At 40.5% G+C, this 21284-nt stretch overlaps 1 long non-coding RNA gene across 2 annotated transcripts; it reads left to right on the forward strand.

The window, feature by feature from the left end:
* Positions 1-27: 27 nt before the first annotated feature.
* Positions 28-19120, forward strand: LOC137453063 (uncharacterized). 2 transcript variants are annotated; one of them, XR_010990239.1, is made up of 5 exons: positions 775-861; positions 1215-1365; positions 2684-2732; positions 11319-11398; positions 14644-19120. It is a non-coding gene; the product is annotated as an uncharacterized lncRNA (long non-coding RNA). The 2 variants fall into 2 exon arrangements; XR_010990240.1 differs by lacking the exons at positions 775-861; positions 1215-1365; positions 2684-2732 and adding an exon at positions 28-108 and having other exon boundaries at positions 14644-19119.
* Positions 19121-21284: the final 2164 nt, after the last annotated feature.

Raw genomic sequence — 21284 nt, forward strand, 5'->3', positions numbered from 1 at the left:
TCCCGGCTTCACCTCCGGGCGGGAGCGGCCGTTAGGGCGGCAGCCGGAGCGGGTGAGCGATGCGCAGCAGCGGCGGCGGGCGGCCACAGCAAGCACAGGGACATGAAGGTATGTGCGGAATGGCAGCTCCGGGAGCGCCCACCCCCGGCAGCCACCTAGGAGGCGGCGTGTGCATGCAGGGAGTCAGGGCAGGAAGGCAGGCGGCAGCCGGAGCGCAGACAATCGCGGGAGGAGGAGGGCGACGACGACAACGGCATGGGAAGGGCCAGCAGTCCGCGCAGGCAGCAGCCGGTGGGCGGAGAAAGAAAGAACGTTTCCAGCCTTTTTCCTTTTTTTTTTTTTTTTCTGTTTCTTTTCTTTTCTTTCTTTTTTTTTTTTTTTCCCTCTTTTTTTTTTTTTTTAAGAGAGCGAAAAGCGAGCTGGAGGAACAGCAGCTGCACTAGCCGCCGTAGTACCGGTAGCCGCAGCAGCCGCCGTCCTCCATCTTGACTGAGAAGAGAGGGGTGGGAAGGGGGAGTCGGGAAAGGAAGCAAGTCCCCGCCCGAGGAGCAAGGGTGGTGGAACGAGGAGGAGAGCTCGGGAGTCTCCGGATGCGTCCGGCACCGGTCGGGACAAGGCGGGGCGGTGTAGGACGTCAGCCCTCCCATCGAGCTCGCTCCCCATTGGCTGGGGCGCGGCTGCCGGGGCAGCCCGACGGGCAGGCGGGGTGGGGGGGCGCGGGTCCCACCCCGCTGTGGCCTGGTGGCTGCCGGAGTCTAAACCGCGGCTTGGTGGGTGTTCCTTTTTGGTTTTTAACCGCTTCCGACTGACTTACGCCCTCGTATGGAGCTGGTGCGGGGCAGCTCAGCTGCCAGCTCTCTGGTATGCGAAGGTCGAGCTGGGGGTCCTAAAAATTTCATTTGGTCCGGCCGTCCCGGGGCCGGGGTTGAGCGGGGATGCGCCCTGTGCGGCGGAAGGTGACCGGGGACGCGTTCCCCGCGCTCCTCCCTGCGGCTCCCTAGGATGCTGGGTGCGAGATCACAACGGCTGGGCCTTCTCACCGAGGGTTCATGCCCGGTAAGGGCGCCGTACCTGTGCTTTCATCGGAGAGGTGCCGGCCGCCCGAAGGGGGGGGGGGGGGGGGGGGGGGAGGGGGAAATTTCAGGAAGATGCCTCTAAAGGAATCGAAACAGACCCTTATACTTCTTCCTACGTTACTGTCTTTTTTACTTCAGTGAGCGCAGGGGCACTTCCAAATGTTGTGTGTCATAGACTAATCCAATTAAGATAAGAAAATAACTCGTAATGGCGAATGCAATTGGATGCTTGGTGAAGGTGCATCACTGTGCTCTTCATGTTAAACTGCCAGAATGGGATTGTCTGCAGGTAAGGTTGAAGAGGGAGTGGGAAAACACACAACATAGCAGTTGCACAAATTGCTAAAGCAGAGTAACAACATCTTAAATGTTTGTAGTAAACGGTCATAGACATTCCATACTTGAAACGCAGAAGTACAGCTTGAGGAATTAAGCTCCGGAACCTTTAGGAAGTGTTAAAAGCAAAGGTAACTTCAAGAAAAATGTGGCTCTGTTAGTTTACCACAGTCAGATGATGTGGAAGTCATCTGCAGGATTCCCAAGATGTATTTATCTGGAGTTGTATAGCTTAATGAAAAAACTTTTGTGCAACTACCCCTGCTGTCATTTCTCTTACAGAGAAGAGTTGGAAAATAATTTTGAAAATACTTTCCTTTCAGGTAACGGGCACAGAAAGAGTTCCAAATTAGCACCCCACTGCCAGAAGTGGTTGCAGTGTGAACTCCTTTCTAGCTGACCTGACATTATCCATCTAGTACAAAACATGACTGGGACAAATGCTGCTGTTCTCTAACAAGCACTGAGTTGATCTGGGAGTAGGATATTGTGCATGAGCACAGAAAAAAAACTGCATAAAAATAGAAGAAAATGGGATAAGCAAAGGGAAAGAGTTAATATGAGTAAAGAAAAATAGATCAGCTGGAATCTCTGTTATTTAAGCTTTCAGTGGCTAGAGAGCAAGAAGCACTCAAAAATATGTTTCTAAATTTGAATTAAGGCTTTGATATGCTGTGCAACACTGGAAGAATCTTTGGGAAACTATTCATCAGCTATTGAAAGCAAGATACTGACTGTTTCCATTTAGTTGCTTGTCTAGCATGCTGTACAGTTTTTCAGTGGATTCTAAAAAGCCAAGCTTCATTTGAGCAATTTTGAAGGCTGTGTTACTGAGGTTTGTCCCATCCCCTGTTCCCTCCATCTGCTGAATTGCAGGAGACCCCAGATTTTTCTCTATCACATGCATGCCCTGAGCCATGTATCCTACTATAAGAACTTCTTATCACCATGAAAGAGAGTACGATCCACTAGTTGCAATTTGATTTCTTCAGCTACAGCAAAGGTGGCTCTTACAGAGAAATCCTCAACAGCTATATACGTTCATATTCTCTGCGGCCTTCAATAGGATTATAGCAATATAGCTGTGTTTGTGCTTATGTTCAGTGTGCAATATTTACTGAAAGGTAAGTCAAAAGAACAAGGGAAAGAGATGAAAATGATGTTATGACAAAGGTGCCTTACACACTGTAATGAAACAAGGGTCACATGTATTTAATATTTTGACATTAGGAAATTGAGTTTCTTAATCTGGTTCTTCTTGATCATTTTAGGCTTGAAACTCAAAAAAATGCCAAGCCCAGCAAAAACAAATAAAAAAAGGTATGAATTTGCTATGTGAAAACCAGTGCACATTGAAAAGTTGCATGATTTTTCTGATTTTGGAAGCCTGTCATTAGAACATAGCCATATTCTCAATCTTCAACTTCCTACTTTGCTTGTCTTTGGTTCTGTTTGCCTCAAGTATTTTTGCACCAATTGCAATGGTAAGTGTAGGAAAGGAAAAAATAATATTTGTCATGTAAGAGGTATTGTAAGGATCCTGTGACCTGCTAATTATCAATGGTGCTAAGGCAAAGATTCAACTCAGAGTTTCTTTAAAGTGTATATCAGGAGTTTTTAAAACTAAAGATGTTAAAACCATGCTTAATTTCTGTGCATACATAGATGATAGATAAAAGCAATGATTTCTATGTGAATAAGTTGGTTGAAATATGTACACCCCAATAAAGTAAATGCCCTAAGAGAAATGTTGTTTCCTTTGAATGTCTGTTATTGTATTGTGTCTTAGTCTGGTTGAATGGTCACTCTAAAAGCAGTATATCAAAGCACAAAGACTTCCATTCCTGTCAAAGAGATCTGTTGTGAGTAAAGAAGCGTGCTTAGTCTTCAGTATTCAGGCTGACTAGTGCCACATGTCGCCTCATGTTTCATTCCTAAAGGAATATGAAAACTGGATGCTGCTTGAGTTCATAGTTGTTACTGTGTTTTTAAGATGACAAGGTACTTTTTGCATTTTTTAGCAGATAAGGAAAACAGTTGAAGTTACTAATGTGTACCATTTCTGAGTTGCTATCCACTTTCTGATCTAAATGGTGCTTGTGTTATAGCAACATTTGTCAATTTCAAATTATTCTCTAAGCACAAGATTCATCTCTTTTATCTGTAGATTAGCACTGAGGCATTTTCCAGTTGTTACTGTCATTATCTCCCTCTTTTCTGCATCAGCACCCATGTCTTTTTGAAAAGTTGTCTTGAATAAAACCAAACCAAACCAGGTTGGAAGAGACCTTCAAGATCATCGCGTCCAACCCATCAACCAATCCAACCCACCCAAACAGCTAACCCATGGCACCAAGCACCCCATCAAGTCTCCTCCTGAACACCTCCAATGACGGTGACTCCACCACCACCTTGGGCAGCCCATTCCAATGGGCAATCACTCTTTCTGTATAGAACTTCTTCCTAACATCCAACCTAAACCTCCCCTGGTGCAGCCTGAGACTGTGTCCTCTTGTTCTGGTACTGGGTGCCTGGGAGAAAAGACCAACATCCACCTGTCTACAACCTCCCTTCAGGTAGTTGTAGAGAGTGATAAGGTCACCCCTGAGTCTCCTCTTTTCCAGGCTGAGCAACCCCAGCTCCCTCAGCCTCTCCTCATAGGGCTTGTGTTCCAAACCCCTCACCAACTTTGTTGCCCTTCTCTGGACACACTCCAGCAAGTCAACCTCCTTCCTAAACTGAGGGGCCCAGAACTGGACAAGTACTCGAGGTGTGGCCTAACCAGTGCAGTGTACAGGGGCAGAATGACCTCCCTGCTCCTGCTGGCCACACTGTTCCTGATACAGGCCAGGATGCCATTGGCCCTCTTGGCTGCCTGGGCACACTGCAGGCTCATGTTCAGCCTGCCATCGACCAGTACCCCCAGGTCTCTCTCTGCCTGGCTGCTCTCCAGCCACTCTGACCCCAGCACCAAGCCTACATGCTCCACTTCCTTATGCTATAAAATCAAGTTATTGTTTCATTGTATGAGTTCTGTCAGCTTTTGAAGTTTCTGCCTTATTTAAAATGTTTTCTCCATATTTCTCCTGGTAAGACCTTTCACATTCTTACATTTCTTTGTAAACTTGGAGCAGCACTGCCAGCGCCCAGCAGGACACAGCACTCCACAGATATTCGTAGCACCTGCACAGAGAAGTTTAGTACACTTAAGTCAACTATAAACAGGCAATGTTTGATGGTCACAACAACTGAAGTTGTTCTGCTTGTGTGGTCATGTCAAATATTAAGCAAGGAATCAAGTAGATTCTTAGTAACAAGTAGGTTCTTAGTAACGTAGAGACCAACTTGGTGGCTTTGTCAAAATGTTAAGCATCCTGATTTTATTTAGAACCCTTTTTTTTTGTGCTCACCATTTCAGTGATGTGGTATCTTTATAAAAATCCATCTCCTTAGTCTGCTATGTGACACATACTGACTTGTCAGTGTCAAGGACACTTCTGTTATGTGTAGAAATTACAGCAGCCATCTGATGTTTTATAGACTATTGGTGGTCTATACACCATCTGCTGACTAACCTCAGCCTAATTAAGTGTTGTGTTTTCTTTTTACACTTTGACACTCATAATTGTACATTATTGTACAATTATTGGAGCCTGAATCACTAGGCCACATCTCAGACTAGTCATCCCATTGCCTTTACTGTCCCGGTTTTCAGAAACTTGTGCTTTCTCTATAAGGAAGAATGTGTACATGTAAATGGGCATACATATATGCACACTTTAATGTCAGATTTTCTGTCACTAGCATTAACATCAAAGCCATACTAAAAGAGTACCTCCTTCTTTGTCCAAGGTTTTCTGGGTAGAAGTTTTGTGTAGTGCTTCAGAGACTTTTTGAAAGAATTGAACTTCATGTACCTGGTTGAAAGCAGTGTGCATGTTCATTATGAGATAACTGCCTAGATGGATTGTATCCAGAAATCCTAAGAGGAAGACAATGCCTACTAAATCCTCTATGGATGATTTTTTTTTGTTAATTAGTTACTCTCGAGGAGGCGTGAGCTCCTGTTCCTGTTCCTTTAGACTTTCTGCAGTGTGCTCCTCAGTCCACAACAGATTAAATTACATATTCTTGATCATTTAACATTTTCATCCTTGAATTTTCAAAGACATGATTTTCATTATCATATGGTTCCAGATAACTAAAGAGGGATGTAATTTCTTTTTTTTTCACATGGCAAGGAGACTGGCAACAGTAGATGAGGTCATCTTAATTGACAAGGAGCTAAAAACGGCTCCTCAGTCTTTCTTTAAGAATATTAGGGGGAAATTCCTCAAGTGGCAAATTCAGCATTTATCTTTTCATGTGAAATTCCACCTTCTACTGTCTGACATGTTAGTCCTTACAAGGAAAGTCATCTTGTTTCAGGTCTTCATAAATTTAAGAAATTGGGCCCAGCAATCTAGATTAACTGAAACAATGAAGGTTAGTTTGAGAGCGAAAGTGTCAATGCAGTTGTTGCTTATACTCCTGTAGTCATAAAGAGCTGCATGTATTTCCTTCTTAGGCTTTTCTAGTTCTGGCTCTTCAAACTGGACAGTGTAACATACTCAGTGACTTGTGTCATATTGTTCCCATTGTTCTGAATGTACTGTACTGCCAAAAATCTCTCTATACAAACCATGTTAAGCCTTCCAAGGAAAGCTTCTGCATCAAGCCTGACATTCTCTGTAGATCTGCCCATTTCTTTCTCCTTTCAGGGGATGTTACAGAATAAAAGGTTACCAGCAGCACAGTGGGTCCCTATCATTTTTATGTTACTGATGCTGTCAACAATGTGTGGGCATGATCACTAGTGGACGGTATTACAACGTCACAACATTTTAAGCATTAAAGGCTTCAGCAGTGTCTTACTCGATTGTGATATGCACACATTAGAATAACTTCTGCCCTTCATGCCTAAAAAACGCTTTTCATGCCCACAGGAAACAATGCACTATACATACATACAGGGAAAAAAAAAAGAAGAGTACCATATGTGTCTTTAAACACAGACTGCTGCTTTGTATTATCATGAGGAAAAGTCATGATAATAGGTCACCAATTCGGCTAATGCTTGCCAATAGATCAGCAAACAGCCTCACATCACATCTTTTATTTATACCAAGCATTTTGACACACCTTGTGCTACAAGAAAACTGTTGTCTTGATATCAAAGCAGTGTTAAATCCAGTTGACAATTATCCTTCTGCTTTAACAGTAATAGTCTATTAATTGTACTGGCTTACCTACAAGTGGTTGTCAAAATAGCATGCAAGAAATGGCACGGAGCAGTACACAAGAGCCATGCATAAAATAGAATTGTAATTTATGAGCCTAGACAAAGTGAAAAGTAAATGAAAAGTGAAGCTTAAACAAATGGCATCCTGTTTCAAGTGTTATCTCCCAGAAGAGGGCATTTAAATCAGTTCCACTGCTTGTGTACGTGTGTGCTTGTAGCTCCATCAGCATGCTGCTTTAAAGTTGCCCAGATTGGGAAGCATCTTGGATGCCTATGTCTGTATCACTTCTGTCAATTAGTATCTTGTAACAGGGACTGAAGAGATTTGAGTCATTGCTTATGCACCAAACAAACAAAAAAATATACCATTTTTTTCTATATGTAGAACTGAATTGCAGTTTCAGTCATTTGAAACCTGATAATTTAAAAAAATATTTACAGTATTTTCACATCTGGTGCTAGAAAGCTAGCTTTGGTAGCAGCCTGTGTCACGCATACGTCTGTTGGGTTTACATGACTTAAGCCTCCATAGGTTGATGGCTCTCCAAGAATGCATTCAGTCTCTTCTGACTTTGCTGCTTTGAAGGAGAAATACAGAGCTTTCAGTCAGGTGATATTTACCATTGGGCCTTGAGATTTTCCAGGTTCATTTGAGAGCTCAGAAAAGAGACACTTCCAAGGCATACAGGATTTTTAGCCAGGGTCCCAGTAAAGGCTGTTCTGCTGCAGTGGATCTAGATTATGTGAATGCTCAAACAGATCCCATGGATTTGTTTCATTTGGAAAGAACAGATCTGCTCAGAAAAAGACTTTCCTAGGCCTTAAGGAGACTCCTTGAGGTCCATGGCATGGTTTCCCATAACCATCTGCTGCTGTAATAGGTGATCTCTGGTATCAAAGACACATTTTGCTATCTAATTTATTTATTTATAGATATAAACTTGTAATGATGTCTCAACCCCCAGGTGCCTATCTAAATGATCTTGGCATTGTTCACATGAAGAGATGCAGGTGCAACAGGCTTCCTTTGTTACCGGCCACCCTCTGCTTATGGCTTCCCTATACAGGTCCAGCGTTCTGGAATGACCTTGCTTGATGTGCGGCCATTCCAGCAATCAGTCCCATTTCTCTTCTCTACCTCCCACAGTTAATGACGCTAACCTGTCCAGTTCATCAACTGCATTATTCCAACGACTGGCCAGTGTATCAGTTTCCTGGTGTGAAGCTACCCATCCTACAGCAAAGTTCCCTTCCTTTGCTATATTAAGTATCTCTTGACATTTTTTCTACTGCCAAATAGGTACTTGGTTTACTTCCCAATTATTCTGTTCCCAAAACGGGAGCCACTCAGTGCAACCTTTAAAGACAGCAAATGAGTCAGTGTAGATAAATACTGGATCCTTTGTTCCTCACTCCTGATCAAACACACTTCAGACAGCTATTAGTTCCCCAGTTTGAGCACTTCCTTCCCCTTCTGTAATAATTTGTTCTTGAGTATTAACCTGTAAAGACGCTGTCCTAAATTTCTATCTTTTTCCTTCATGGGTTGCTCAGGCATCTGTAAACCAAACATTCTTCAGGTCCTCAGAAAAAAGGTGGAGCAGTTTGAATTACTGAGCACAACGAACCATCTGACTTCTCCAGTATGACCTCCTCCTGCAAGGAGAGGACCTTTGGACTCCCCTTGGTCACTTCGAAAATAGTACAATAATGATCAATCTGTGCATACCATTTATGGGCGGTCACACATCCTCTTGGAGGTAAATGGGTTGGGGGCTTATTCCCTGTTCTTGCATCACTGTGTCCTCCTTCATGAAGCACCCATCACTCTCCTCCAAAAGTTTCTGCTTAACAAATTAGCCTGTTCTCTCTCATCCTCTAATTGTGACTGCAGAGTTTTCACTACATCCTGTAATGATGCAATAATTTGGTCCTTTAGCTGCTGGGTAATCACCCCCTGATTTATGGTAGCCCGTTCCTGATTTTGGTATTCATCAGCTGCTGCAAGGGCAGCCTCCAACACCATACATAAGGTTGATTTCCCTTTTCCTTCTGCTTGTAAGGCAGTCATCCAGTCTACTATTGCCTGGGCATTATCCCAGTTTTTTACGAGCCTACTCCATTCCTGTCAGTGAAGACTTACACAACCCTATTCTTCAAGAAACTTCAAGATTATGCTCAATTCTTTCTCCATAATGACCTGGTGATTAAATCAAATTGGGAGAGTGGTCCTCCCAAGGGGGTGTCCTGCTTAGGAATATTTACCGAGGTGCCACTCCCCTCTCACTCAGGAGCTTCCCTGCTTAAGACACCAGGTTATGGAAGTGGTTGTCTTGAGGAGTTGTTCTGTTTAAGAATATTTGTCAAATTACCACTTCCCTTATCCTCGAGAGTTGCCCCACTTACTGTTATTGTTATTATTCCTGTTGTGGGTTTCTCAACCACTACTCAGCCTTCAGGAAATCCTGTCCATGACACCAATTTAGATGTCTCAACCCGCTGTGGCAGGAGAGTAGGTTCTTTTAGAGATTTCCCAAATGAATACGAGATGGAACCAAGCATTTGGCTGAGAAAACCAATTAAATTGTGTGTTTGCAAGGGAAAGGGCTAGCAGTATGGGAAGGAAGGAAAAGCAAGAGAGAAAAGGAAAACCCGGGATAGCTACCACTGTGGGCCTGGGGTGTTCATGTTGTTGTCCAGGTTGGTGGGTGTTTTAGTTTATAAGTGTATTGGCTGGAAATATGGTTAAATATTAATATGATTTATTAAATATCAAAAATCATTTTCCTGAGCCAATTTTATTCAGGTTCATTTGCCCGGTCAATGATAGGTTGCTTACACAAGGTAGAAGGCTGATAAACAGTAAAATAACAGTCTAGAACAATCAGAACTTGGAATACAGAGGAACAAACTGGAATCTCCCTATGCACACGAAACCAAACAGCAATGCTGCCTCAGGTGGCGTAGATGAACCACCTCGAATTCACAACAGAGCTAACCAACAGGTAACAAGCTATAAACCTCAGAAATAGCCAGGTAACATAGCATAACTTACTCACAAACTGCTGAGCTGCTATCAAAATCTTTGCTGGATGAAGAAATGTTTTGAGTTTGTAGTTATAGTCCAAAGGGCAGTATCCAAAACTGGAGGAGCTAATTGCCCTGAAAAAAAAGCAAGTAGGGTGCTTGTCGCCACCTTGAATCCCATTAACAAACAGGGGAGAGAGAGAGAAGAGAATAATGAGCATGTGAGGAATGAGTGTAATGAGCAAAAAGTATGGGAGGTCTTCCCCTATAAATTCCCTTTATGAAAACTGAACAGCCCAATGGAACACTAGCCATTCAAATCTCACCAATCGATTCAAAATGTTGATGTAGCGAGTAAACTGCATACGCCTTCTCTCATGGTGTCTGACACGTGCAGCTGCCTCTCTCAAACGTGAGGCTCGGGGATCGGGTTCAGCTTCCACCCCCCCCAGGCAGCCTTGATGGCACCTGCCTATTCGCCTCCTTGACCTCAATCCAGACTCTGTAACAGAGAGGGAGGAGAAAGGGGCAGTGACTCAAAACAGATTTAGGTGTCTTGTTAATGCCTCTTCCAGGACAGTGGGGAAATGTTCTGTCCAAAGTTGGTGGTCTCTCTCCTTATATCTGCCTTGCCTCATTGTATATTCATATTCTTCTGAGAACCACTTAGCATATTCCAAGAATGGTTTTGTTTAACCACACCCACCACCTGGTGGTGGTGCCTATGCTCAGCACTATCACTGGGGGGGTTTCAGGGGTCTTTGAGCCCCTCACTTAGGCCTGATTTCTGGGAACTCACTCCAGAGTCAGAAAACAGGAAGCCTCCCGTCTTGTGGTTTGGTTGACATTAGTTTTGTGGTCAGGGCGGTGGTGGCAGTCTTTTGGGCAGCAACATGAGACAAAATGAGGAAGAAGTCTCTCATGAATGATTTCTCCTTTCCCTTGGTTTTATCAAGGCATTGTCTCCAGACAGGTGTGTTTAGCATATCCTTCACTTTCTGCAGATATTACACTGTTGCCTGTGGCCCCTATGCATACATGTGAATTTTTCAGACTGTCAAGTTTTGCTCAGGGAGGTCAACTTTTATATGAGGATTTATCATTCCTTAGTACCAGTTGGCCAACTTTGTCAACCTAGTTGATTGTGCTATTAGCTAGACAATAGCAGTAGATGTTATTCCTGACATTCCTTAGTGAATTTTGTGGGGGTGAACAGCTGTGAGTTGCCAGCCTTCCTTTTTTCCAGGAGCTGCTACAATGGAAAAGAACTGACCAATGAGGAGCAAAGCTTCCTGGTATTTCCTTTGCCTATAATGAGAAAGTCAAATTCCTTGCCATGACTAGGAAGCCACTTGGCTTTCAGCAGCAAAAAACCAGCAGCTGCATCAATACTTTGTGAAAAGAGGACAGTAAATAGACTGGCTTTATTTTTTCTGTTCTCTCCAAATTTGCAATTAAAAGACACTTGTTTTGTTTTCCTTCATCCTACTTGGTGTATCTCCTTTTCCCCATTGTACCACAGTAAGCTACCTGAGCAAAATGCAGCCATTATCAGCATTGTCTTCCTCATGTGCTGCTTTTTTGTTTTTTCTGTTTAGCCATGAATTTCACAGACAGTCCCAGTTTCCTACCTTCAATTGAACGGACGCTTGGAGTAGAACCTTTGGGCACAACAATGGTAAGTTTTTAATGTTGACCCTGAAAGGTATCTAGCATGTACTGTTACTGCATATTAACCCCAGTTAGAGCCAGTTGCTTCCTAAGACGTTCACCAGTTCTCACAGAGGAGGAGCAGATAATGTGGGATGGGAGCTTTATTCAGTTGGCAGCACTCCCAGGAAATGCCTACAAACTTCTGTGTCTTAGCATAATTGTGGGACACAAGCTATTTTTTGCATTTTGCCGAAATGATTCTGCCCCTTGCTGCAGATTAATAACTCAGAATACTTCATTTACAGGTAGAAATCTAAATCCACTTAATTCAGTGGTCATTGTTATTAGTGCATAGCCTTGAAATTTCACCAATTGTCTTATGCATATCAGTAAGAGGTAGAAAATTACTCTTTGACATTAAATGTCTATCTATAGGGCAGCCAGCTCAAGAGCAAGTGGGATGCCATTGATACTCATTTCAGTTCGTTTACTAAGCAAATATTTAATATTTTTACTTAAGTACTAACGTTTAAATTATCAATACTTCTCATTGAAAGATTTCATGTTAGGTCTCAAGAAACAATTATCTCAAATTTTGCTGTTCAAGTTATGTGCCTACATTTCTTTCCTATTTTACTGCTTTCACATAATAGAAGCATTTCCTGCATGACACCTATTGATTGTATTGGCCCAGGTTTCCCCTGGCCTTAAACACATGTCCAATAGGTTTGGAGATCTGCAGAATGTTCAGAAGCTTTTGATTTGTCATGTCTGCAAGACCTTTACAAAGATGTGTTCCATAGGAAATACAGCAGCTCATGTGATAGCTCATCTTTGCAGCATGCACTGAAGATTAGGATCAGATTGTGTCCTCTCCCCAAATATGTAATTTTAGCATCTTCATCACACTATGGAGACTGCACGACAAGCAACCATTTCATTATAAAAGCAACTTTTCCCTGCTTGGGTATTTCAGCTAACATGTCACTTCAAGCTCTGTTTGCTCACTTGGAACATTCTTCATAGACTTTGATGGCAAAGCTGAGCCATTATGCAATACTACCCCTTTCACAATATGCATTTTGTCAGTAAAAAGCCATTCCTTTTGAGCTTGCTGCATTATATACTGCATTTTGCCGCTTAACTTGCATTCCATGCATGTCTGTTGTGTGGAATTTGATTACTTTGAATTATTGTCTATTTCTGCTTTTGATTACAGTGACTAACTTCTAAGCCTCTGTACTAATTAAACACCAGGTCTAACAACAATGTGATATAAAAGTTATTGTTATGCTACAAGAGATGAGGAAATCCAGTCAACCATCTTGGGGTGGCACTATTTTTATTAAAGTTTCAGTTCACCTAGAAGTAATAACTTCTGATTTAACCAATTGCCCTTTTTGGTAGGATAAATATAAAAATATATTACACAGGTCTGATAAATCTATCATGCCATAGAAATATTTTCTTTCTTAGAAATGAAGATAGTGTTAGGCTATAAGAAGCAAGATCTTCAGAAGATCTACTGTGATCCTATTTTCACCAGCAAGTGTCACTCTTTGACTTACTAGAGTCCAAAACAACTTTTGTGGTAAAATCTCAGTACAGAGTACTTTACTTAATTTATTCATTAATTTTTATCTTTATGTTTTAGTAGTTCACTGCCTTAAGTTTTGTCAAATTTCATAATATGCAAGGGAGTAAGCATATGACTATATCCATGTGAGGTGAACTAAATTTCTATTTCAAATTGCTTCACTACATACTAATATCTACTACAAAGTAGTAGATTATAATTGCTCACAAAGATTGTAACTGCTCCAAAGCTCTCAAATTCCTTACTTAACTGTGGGTTTCATTTTTCACTGTTATATCTTGTGCTGTGTTTGATAACTCTTAACTACTATTTAACATAACTGGTCTATTTTAAATCATGGAATAGCTTAGGTTGGACCTCAGAGATCACCTACTCCAACCCCTCTGCCACGGGCAGAGACACCTCTCAGTTAGATTTGGTTGCCCAAGGCCTCATCCAGTTTGGCCTTAAACAGAGTCTCACCACCCTGATACTGAAGTTCTTCCTGAGATCTAAATTTACTCTCCCTCAGTCTAAATTTACTCTCCCTCAACTTAAAACCATTATCTCTAGTCCTATTGCTAGACACCATTTTTACTAGTCCTTCTCCAAGTTTCCTGTAGGTTCCCTTTAGGTACTGGGAGGCCACTATACAGTCCCCCCAGTGTCTTCTCTTCTCCAGGCTGAACAACTCCAGCTTTCTCAGCCTACCCTCATAGCAGAGGTGCTCCAGTCCTTGTAGCCCTCCTCTGGATTTGCTCCAACAGGCCAATGTCCTTCTTATGGTGGGGACACCATAACTGGATGCAGTATTCGAGGTGAGGTCTCACAAGAGCAGAGTAAAGGGGAAGAATCACCTTTGTTCTGCTGGCCACACTCCTCTTGATGAAGCCCGGGATACAGGGCTGAATTTTCAAAAGATCTACAGCTTTTTTATTCCCTTTCCTGTTTTTTTCCTGTACTAGCTTTAAGCTATCAGTGCCTTATGAGGAAGAGGCTGAGAGACCTGGGGTTTTTTAAACTGAAGAAAACTGAGAAGGGATTTAATAAGCGTTTATAAATATCTCAGGGCTGGGTGTTGAGAAGGAAGGGACAGCCTCTTCTCACTTGTGCCCTGTGATGGGGACAAGGGGCAATGGATGTAAATTACAGCACGGTAAGTTCCACCTCAACACAAGGGGAAACTTCTTCACTGTAAGGATCACAGACCACTGGAACAGGTTCCCCAGTGAGGTTGTGGAGTCTCCTTCTCTGAAGACTTTCAAGACTTGTCTGGATGCCTTCTTGTGTAACCAGTCCAGACTTGATGATCTCCAGAGGTCCCTTCCTACCCCTAACATCCGGTGATCCTGTGATCAGTCTTCTTCAACTGTGATTGATTTGGTGGGATTAAAATTCAGTTTCCTCATTTTTCATGCATAAAGAAATTAATGAACTTTATCATTCGTTCATGAGGCACATTGGGGTTTTGTAATATATTTAGAAACATTATTGTTTCTTATTGATTCAGCAGCATTTTCTTTACTAAATTATGTTGAGAAAATAGTTTTATCGCAAATATTAATATTTTCATGTATCTTAGATTAATCATATTTTCACCAATTGTAAGATCTTTAGATTATTTTAAAGTAGGTTCTGTGAGGAAAAAATAATTGCAAACATGCCAAAGAATGTAATTTTGCTTTTGTTTTGAGGTTTTGTGAACAACGCTCAGAACACCATGAATAGACAATACAAAACTACCTCCAAAGATGTTACCACTGAAGGAACGTGTCAGCACCTGAAGCTGAAGGCCAGTGGTGCAAATGCAGAACTGCTTCAAAAGGCTGTTACTGGGCTTTTCATAACACATTTGCAGAAAGAACTGAGTAGATGTATGGGAAAGGAGGCAGGGAAAAAAAGTCATTTTCTGTGCTGGGATAAACATGCAACTAAGTGGCGTTCATGTTTTCTATGAAATTAACAGTTGTAAATGACAACACAAGCTAAGTGCCATAAAGAGTCAAAATGCTGATCTGAAAATGTAGTCCTCTGTCTTCTTTAGGAGAGCAATGGATGCCAAATGCTACAGAGAACTAATAGTTTTATCAATACTGGAATTTTCTTTCTGGCCTCCTTCCTACTGCTATCATAAATCCTGAAATACAGATATTGCTATCCTTTAACGTATATATGCATTGTGACTATTGTTCTCGTACAGGATAAAAGGTTATTTGAAAACTAGCAAAAAAAGGTGGTATCTTTGATCAGATGAGCTGGTACATCTAGGAAAGCAGCTGAAACAGTCTTGTATGTCTTAATATTTTTTTTTGGCTTGCAGCATTAGTTAGCATAAAAGGATTTCTCATTAGAAGTTTCTCTTGCAATCCTAGAAAATCATTGCTACAAAAATACAATTTTTTTTAAATGCTATGAGGTACATCGTTTCTTTCAGTTGATTTTAAACATACTGCATTTTAATTAAACAGTTTCTTTTTCCTTCTGCATTAAAGAGTAGAGGCACAAGTCCTTCTTGCTCTCTCCATGCCATTTTCCAAATTAAACTTTGACCACATTTGTTTATCATTCTCTGTATGCTGAACGCATGCTTTCCTATCTGCACAATATTATGCTTCTAAATAATTTTATTCATTTCTTCTGAATTCTGTTGCTTGTTTATCTTTTGTCTTAGATGGTGTACTAAAAGCTGAACCTACTTCATAGTTCTTCTCAAGCTGAGGGTTTCCTGTGTATTTAGGCAACAGTATTGGAAGTTGTAGTATTGTATACATTTGCAACATAATCTTACCTTAGACTAAACTTTCCTTAGACTAAATTCATGTAACTTTTGTTGCACCTTTACAGTACCCTTACCTTTTACTTGCACAAAAATGGGGATGTATTATATTAATGGTTGATGAGTAAGTTTTACATTTTCATAATTTATTTATTTTCTTTGTTCTGATATGATAATTCAACAAAGTAAGAGAGTTGAGAAATTAATAAACAAATTGATTCCAAGTATGACCATAAGTCTGTACTTCCATAAACATAAACTTTCGTCAAAGGTTGGATAATTAAGCATAAACACTGAAAGAGATTTAGTTCGCCCAGCCTTGACAGGGCGTTCTGAATTAGGTGACTTCTTAAGGGACATTCCAGACCAGTAATTTCACAAATTAAATGCATCATTAAAATGTTTAGACCCCCCCTACACTTGTATTAATCTAAGTAATTTATTAATATTCACATTATACTAGTCTATTTTTTCAAATTGCTAATAAATTGAGTAGATAACCAATTTCTTAGAATAGCACATGTCCTCGTTCAAATCAAATGAACAAAGTTCAACAGTGACTCCTCTTACTCTTTCTCTTATCTTTCTGCATTTACATTTTCCTAATGGCCCTTTACTCTCTGACTTGCTTCTCTCCTCCTTTGAAAGAATTTTTTTCAACATGGAAAGTAATACTCCATGTGCCGATATGTCAATTTATACAACAATTTTTATATAAGCATGATTGCTTTTTGTAGGAAAAAATAATATTTTCCTCATTTTATACTATGTTGCTTTGAAAGGAATTTTAATTACAGGGAGAATGTTTCTTTTTAATCTAGAACAATCATAGCCCTGCAAAGATTGTTGCCATTTTAACGACTGCATATTGATTTAACAATATTACTATAAAATGTACAGTGATACAACTGTTCCTATACAAACAGCCAAATATTCCAGTATAGACAGAACCTTTTTCTGTTATACAATTATTTGGATTAGCTATCTTTAGAAAGCTAGTCGTACCTGAGAACTAGTATATGACTATGTAGAACAGAGTAGAATAGAATAGAATAGAATAGAATAGAATAGAATAGAATAGAATAGAATAGAATAGAATAGAATAGACCAGACTGGAAGAGACCTAAGAGACCTTCAAGATCATCGCATCCAACCTATCATCCAACACCACCTAATCAACTAACCCACGCAACCAAGCACCCCATCAAGTCTCCTCCCGAACACCTCCAGTGATGGTGACTCCACCACCTCCCTGGGCAGCCCATTCCAATGGGCAATCTCTCTCTCTGTGTAGAACATCTTCCTAACCTCCAGCCTAAACCTCCCCTGGCGCGGCTTGGGACTTTTTGTCCCATTTTCTTGCCTGGTTGCCTGGGAACCCATGCATAGTCTGTTCAGAATTTTTATTATTTTACTTTTGTTCCCAGATTACCTTCTGATGCCTTGTGATCTTCTTGTTACAGTTTGAGAGCCACTAATTTCCAAGGACTCCTGTCATCAGTAGAGAAGCTGAGAAGTGCTCTATGAGTTGTCCACTCTTGAGGCACTGAGGAGACAATGGATCATGGTGGCTCCATGAACACCTTGGTCTTTCTCTAGTGAGCTTCTGTATTTGAAAGCAGCCCCCCCCCCCCCAAAAAAAAAAAAAAAGAAACAAAACTGTGTCTATAGAGGTCCTAAAATAATCTGTCCTGAATTACCAATACATGTGTACAGATTTCCTCCCTTTGCTGCCTCTTTTTTAGGTCACAAGTATTATGTTAATGCTGATTACTGCTAATATTTGAACAAGTTTTCATTTCTGAGTTAGCAGTTGTCAGAATCTACTCCTTGGTTACCTTTCAGTTAATGATATCTGAATCATTTGATAGATAGATAGAGCTACATGACATTTGAAAAGGTATAGATAAATAAACATGTAAAAGTTCCCAGCAGAGGCAATTTCTACCAGTTAATAAAAGATCACAGAGATGGATTTTGCAATCTTAGCTACTTTTTATTGACACCATTGAGACCTTGTCCCATAACATGTAAATCAATACTTTCTCTCATATCAAGAGGCATTGTTAGCTATAGAATACAGAATAAAAGCTTCCTTACATTAGTCTCACGTGAGTGCAGCATTTGAGGCTAATTGCTGCTAAGCAATTGACGGCAACAGAGAAGAGCTCAGCCACTCTCACTCTGAAATGGAAACACTCTGCTTGTGTAGCAAAGAAGTGCTTTCTCACAAGTTAACTAGCCAACTGATACTGCATGGTAAGGACCCCTCCAGAACAAACAGATGTTTTCTTTTTACTTTCCCTGTGTTGCACAGCAATGCATGCCCAGAAATGAAATGCAAGGAGGTAAAACTAGAAAACCAGTGTCAAGCCTTACAAGCAGCTTTATTGCACAGACTTGACTATCTACTAAGTTTCCCACCTTTCTGCAGCTGATTCACTTTGGGTGCTTTAGGAGGCATAGGATACTTTTCTTCCTCTTTAGGCAGAACAGGGTTATGATGTGGGCTAATTCATTGTTTTCTACAAATTCAGGGTTTGCAGAGGGGCCCTGCTATGGGATAGCACTCCTGGACAGCTGGAGTTCATGAGAGAGGACTTGGCTGAGCAGATGTTGCCATGCTTAAACGTGAGCTTAAAGAAACCTTAAGCATTATCTATTCTTACCTGGAAAGTGAAAATAAGAAAGAAAGGAGAAATGCCCCTGTCTGATCTCCTCTACAGTCCCAGAAGAGGATGGTCTTGCCATTTGAAATGTTCAATCTCAGCTTTAAGAAGCGTTTAGTATTCTGTGTTCTCAATAACTTCAGGCATGTGAGCTCAAGTATGTAATAGGGTGGGTGGTGCTGCTTAACTTTTAGTTAAGAATTAACAGTAGGATGCTCCAGTGTTTCTTAAGTTTAACGATGGGACCACAAATGATCTAAATTGCAGATGGTAATGGTTCTTTCTTTTTTTGATTTGGCTTTGATAGTTCCTTTGATGTAGAAGAACTGTGAGCTTAATTTGCATAACGTTACTCCCACTCCTATCAGTCTGTTGATGAGCTATCTTTATTAAATTTTTCACCATTTTGGGATTATCTACATACTTCCTGATTTTATAATGTGATCCTGCTTTACTACAGAGGAAGCCTACTGATGAACATCTGCTACCTTACAAAGTTTTCATACTCTTAGCGTGGCATTCAAAATTTTCCTCCTGTCAAATTTACTCCATCAGAAATTGCTACCGTTCTTAACTGCTGTGCAATGTCTTGCAGGGAAATAGCAAGTGGAGATGATAAAATGAGTATCAGGATAAAAAGTATGAATGAGATCAGTTGGTGGATTTGCCTTGTATTAATGTGTATGGGTGGAATATTTTCAAAATAAAACATTAAAATAAATATTTTTGTGTTTTTACAAATGCTAAGTTACAATGTTCACTTTCATTCTAACACCAGCTTCTTTTCCCTCTTTATTTTCTGTAGTGGAATGTCCTCTGAAAACATTTCTCTTACTGCTGATCAGAATGTTGAATTTCTTCTTCTTCTTTTTTTTTTCTTTACTGAAAAAGAAAATATTTCCACAAGTCCTTGAATACAAAAAAAAAAAACTCAATTACTGTCCAGAAAGTAAAGGTATTGAAAGTCTGTTAGACATGAAATGCACACACTTACTATTCTTATTTTCATCAGCTCCTACAGTTACAGTATTTAATGTTTTTACTGACATGACACCACTCACTTTCCAGTTTCTGGCTTTGTTTTCCATCATCTATTATTTTGTTCAGCTTCAGGTGTAGGCAGCATAGTGAGAAAAAAAAATCCTAATTTTGAACCACAAGAAAGATTTCCTTCAACATTTGGGTGGTTTTGTCTTTTTAGAATCACTGCAGGAGATTGTCTGATGTATTGCCCCAAGGAAGCAAATAATCCTGGAAGCTGTTCTAATGCAGTCTGCAGAGGTCCCTCAAGCATATCCCTGTGACTGAGGAGAGGGAAGGTGCTACTGCACTCAGAACCAAGGTCTAATAGTGGTTACATTTTGAGGCTTCCACTGCAATTCTACTAGCAATGAGAGCATCACTTGTGCAATATGCAGCCTATTAATAACACCCACAAGAAAGAGTGTATTTGGCTACAACATGATTCTGGACAACAGCATCAAGGAGCTGCAAGCTTTATTATTTTGGGAGGGCAAAGACAATGTTCTAGATCACTCTCTAGCTTTCAATCCGATACTTACGTAACTCTCTATTCCACAGCTTACCAACTTGCCCATCCTTTAAATCAGAGTATCTTGATGCCTGTGAAAACGTTGCCATGACTGATAAGGTTTTTCTTCCTGATAATGTACTGGGCTTACTGTGAAATTCTTTTAACTCTGCCCCCTGTCCTGCACACACACACACACCCCCCCTCCATTTTAATAGAACAGTTCCTTAAAGTAGAGTTTATTGAATAATGAAACATATTCTAGGAATTAGGTATGCAAGGTTAAATCAAACATCAGAGAATGACACCACTATCTCATTCTTAGCATGTCTGCTTTGTAAACTGTAGGACACGTCCATAAGAGAAAAGCAATTTATCTGAGTCTCTAAACAGTACAATTATTTTGAGTGGAAATATCTCATAATGTGCCTCTCCAAAGTAACCATTAATTTACCATTTGAGTGATAATATAGGGTTAAACATTAACATATCAAATAAATGTTACATATCAATGAAGTCTGTAATATACATCAGGTTCTGTAATTACAAATAAGGCTGTCTATTTAATAAGGTAATATATTTTAAAATGCAATGCCTTTTAGGTTATGCTTTTACTTCTTTTAAAAGAACACTAAGAATTCTGAAGGGTACATGGGGAGGATCACTTTTTACTTGATTAATTGGGTCTATAACACAATGGCTCAAAAAAACCCAAACAACATAAAATATCTGAGATGGCAGAAGGCAGGATATTAATATGTTGATATCATCTGGATAATAACACAATATGTTCCTGAGCTTAGAGGGTTTTGCAAAAGTCAAGAAATAAAATGACTGTTTTTCAGGTATCAGAAAGTTATGAAGTAGTTTAAAAGGTGTACTTAAAAGTAGATAATACAAGCACACACACACTTGTGCCTGCATTGCCATGATGAAGCTAGAGCAAATCCTTACAGATGCTTAAGTATTGACTCTATTCCTAAGAAAATTTCCCCTGCAGAGATTAAATGGGCCTGCAAAACTTGTGAGCTAGCTGCATACCTCACAATGCAGGAGGCTATGATGCAAAAAAACGAGGACTGACTGCAATGTATAAACACCTCAGCTGTGCTGTCATCAGATGTCAGATCTTGAGGCAGTAGGTAGCTTGTATTGGTGGTTACACTGGCACATCAAGGCATAAATGTCCTCTTCATCACCTTTGCCACCTTCTTACACTCTCAGGCCAAGCACAAGTCCAAGTTTGTTGATGCCATAGGTTCACGTTGTGGCTGAATTCGCTACTACTAAGAATGTTCCAAAAACTTCCTTCTTTGCACAATTCCCATGGGTTAATTCAATAAACAAAACACAATAAAA

This window comes from Melanerpes formicivorus, unplaced genomic scaffold, assembly GCF_026170545.1.
Source record: "Melanerpes formicivorus ecotype bairdi unplaced genomic scaffold, bMelFor1.0.p_v2 SCAF_61, whole genome shotgun sequence".
Classification (NCBI taxonomy): domain Eukaryota; kingdom Metazoa; phylum Chordata; class Aves; order Piciformes; family Picidae; genus Melanerpes; species Melanerpes formicivorus.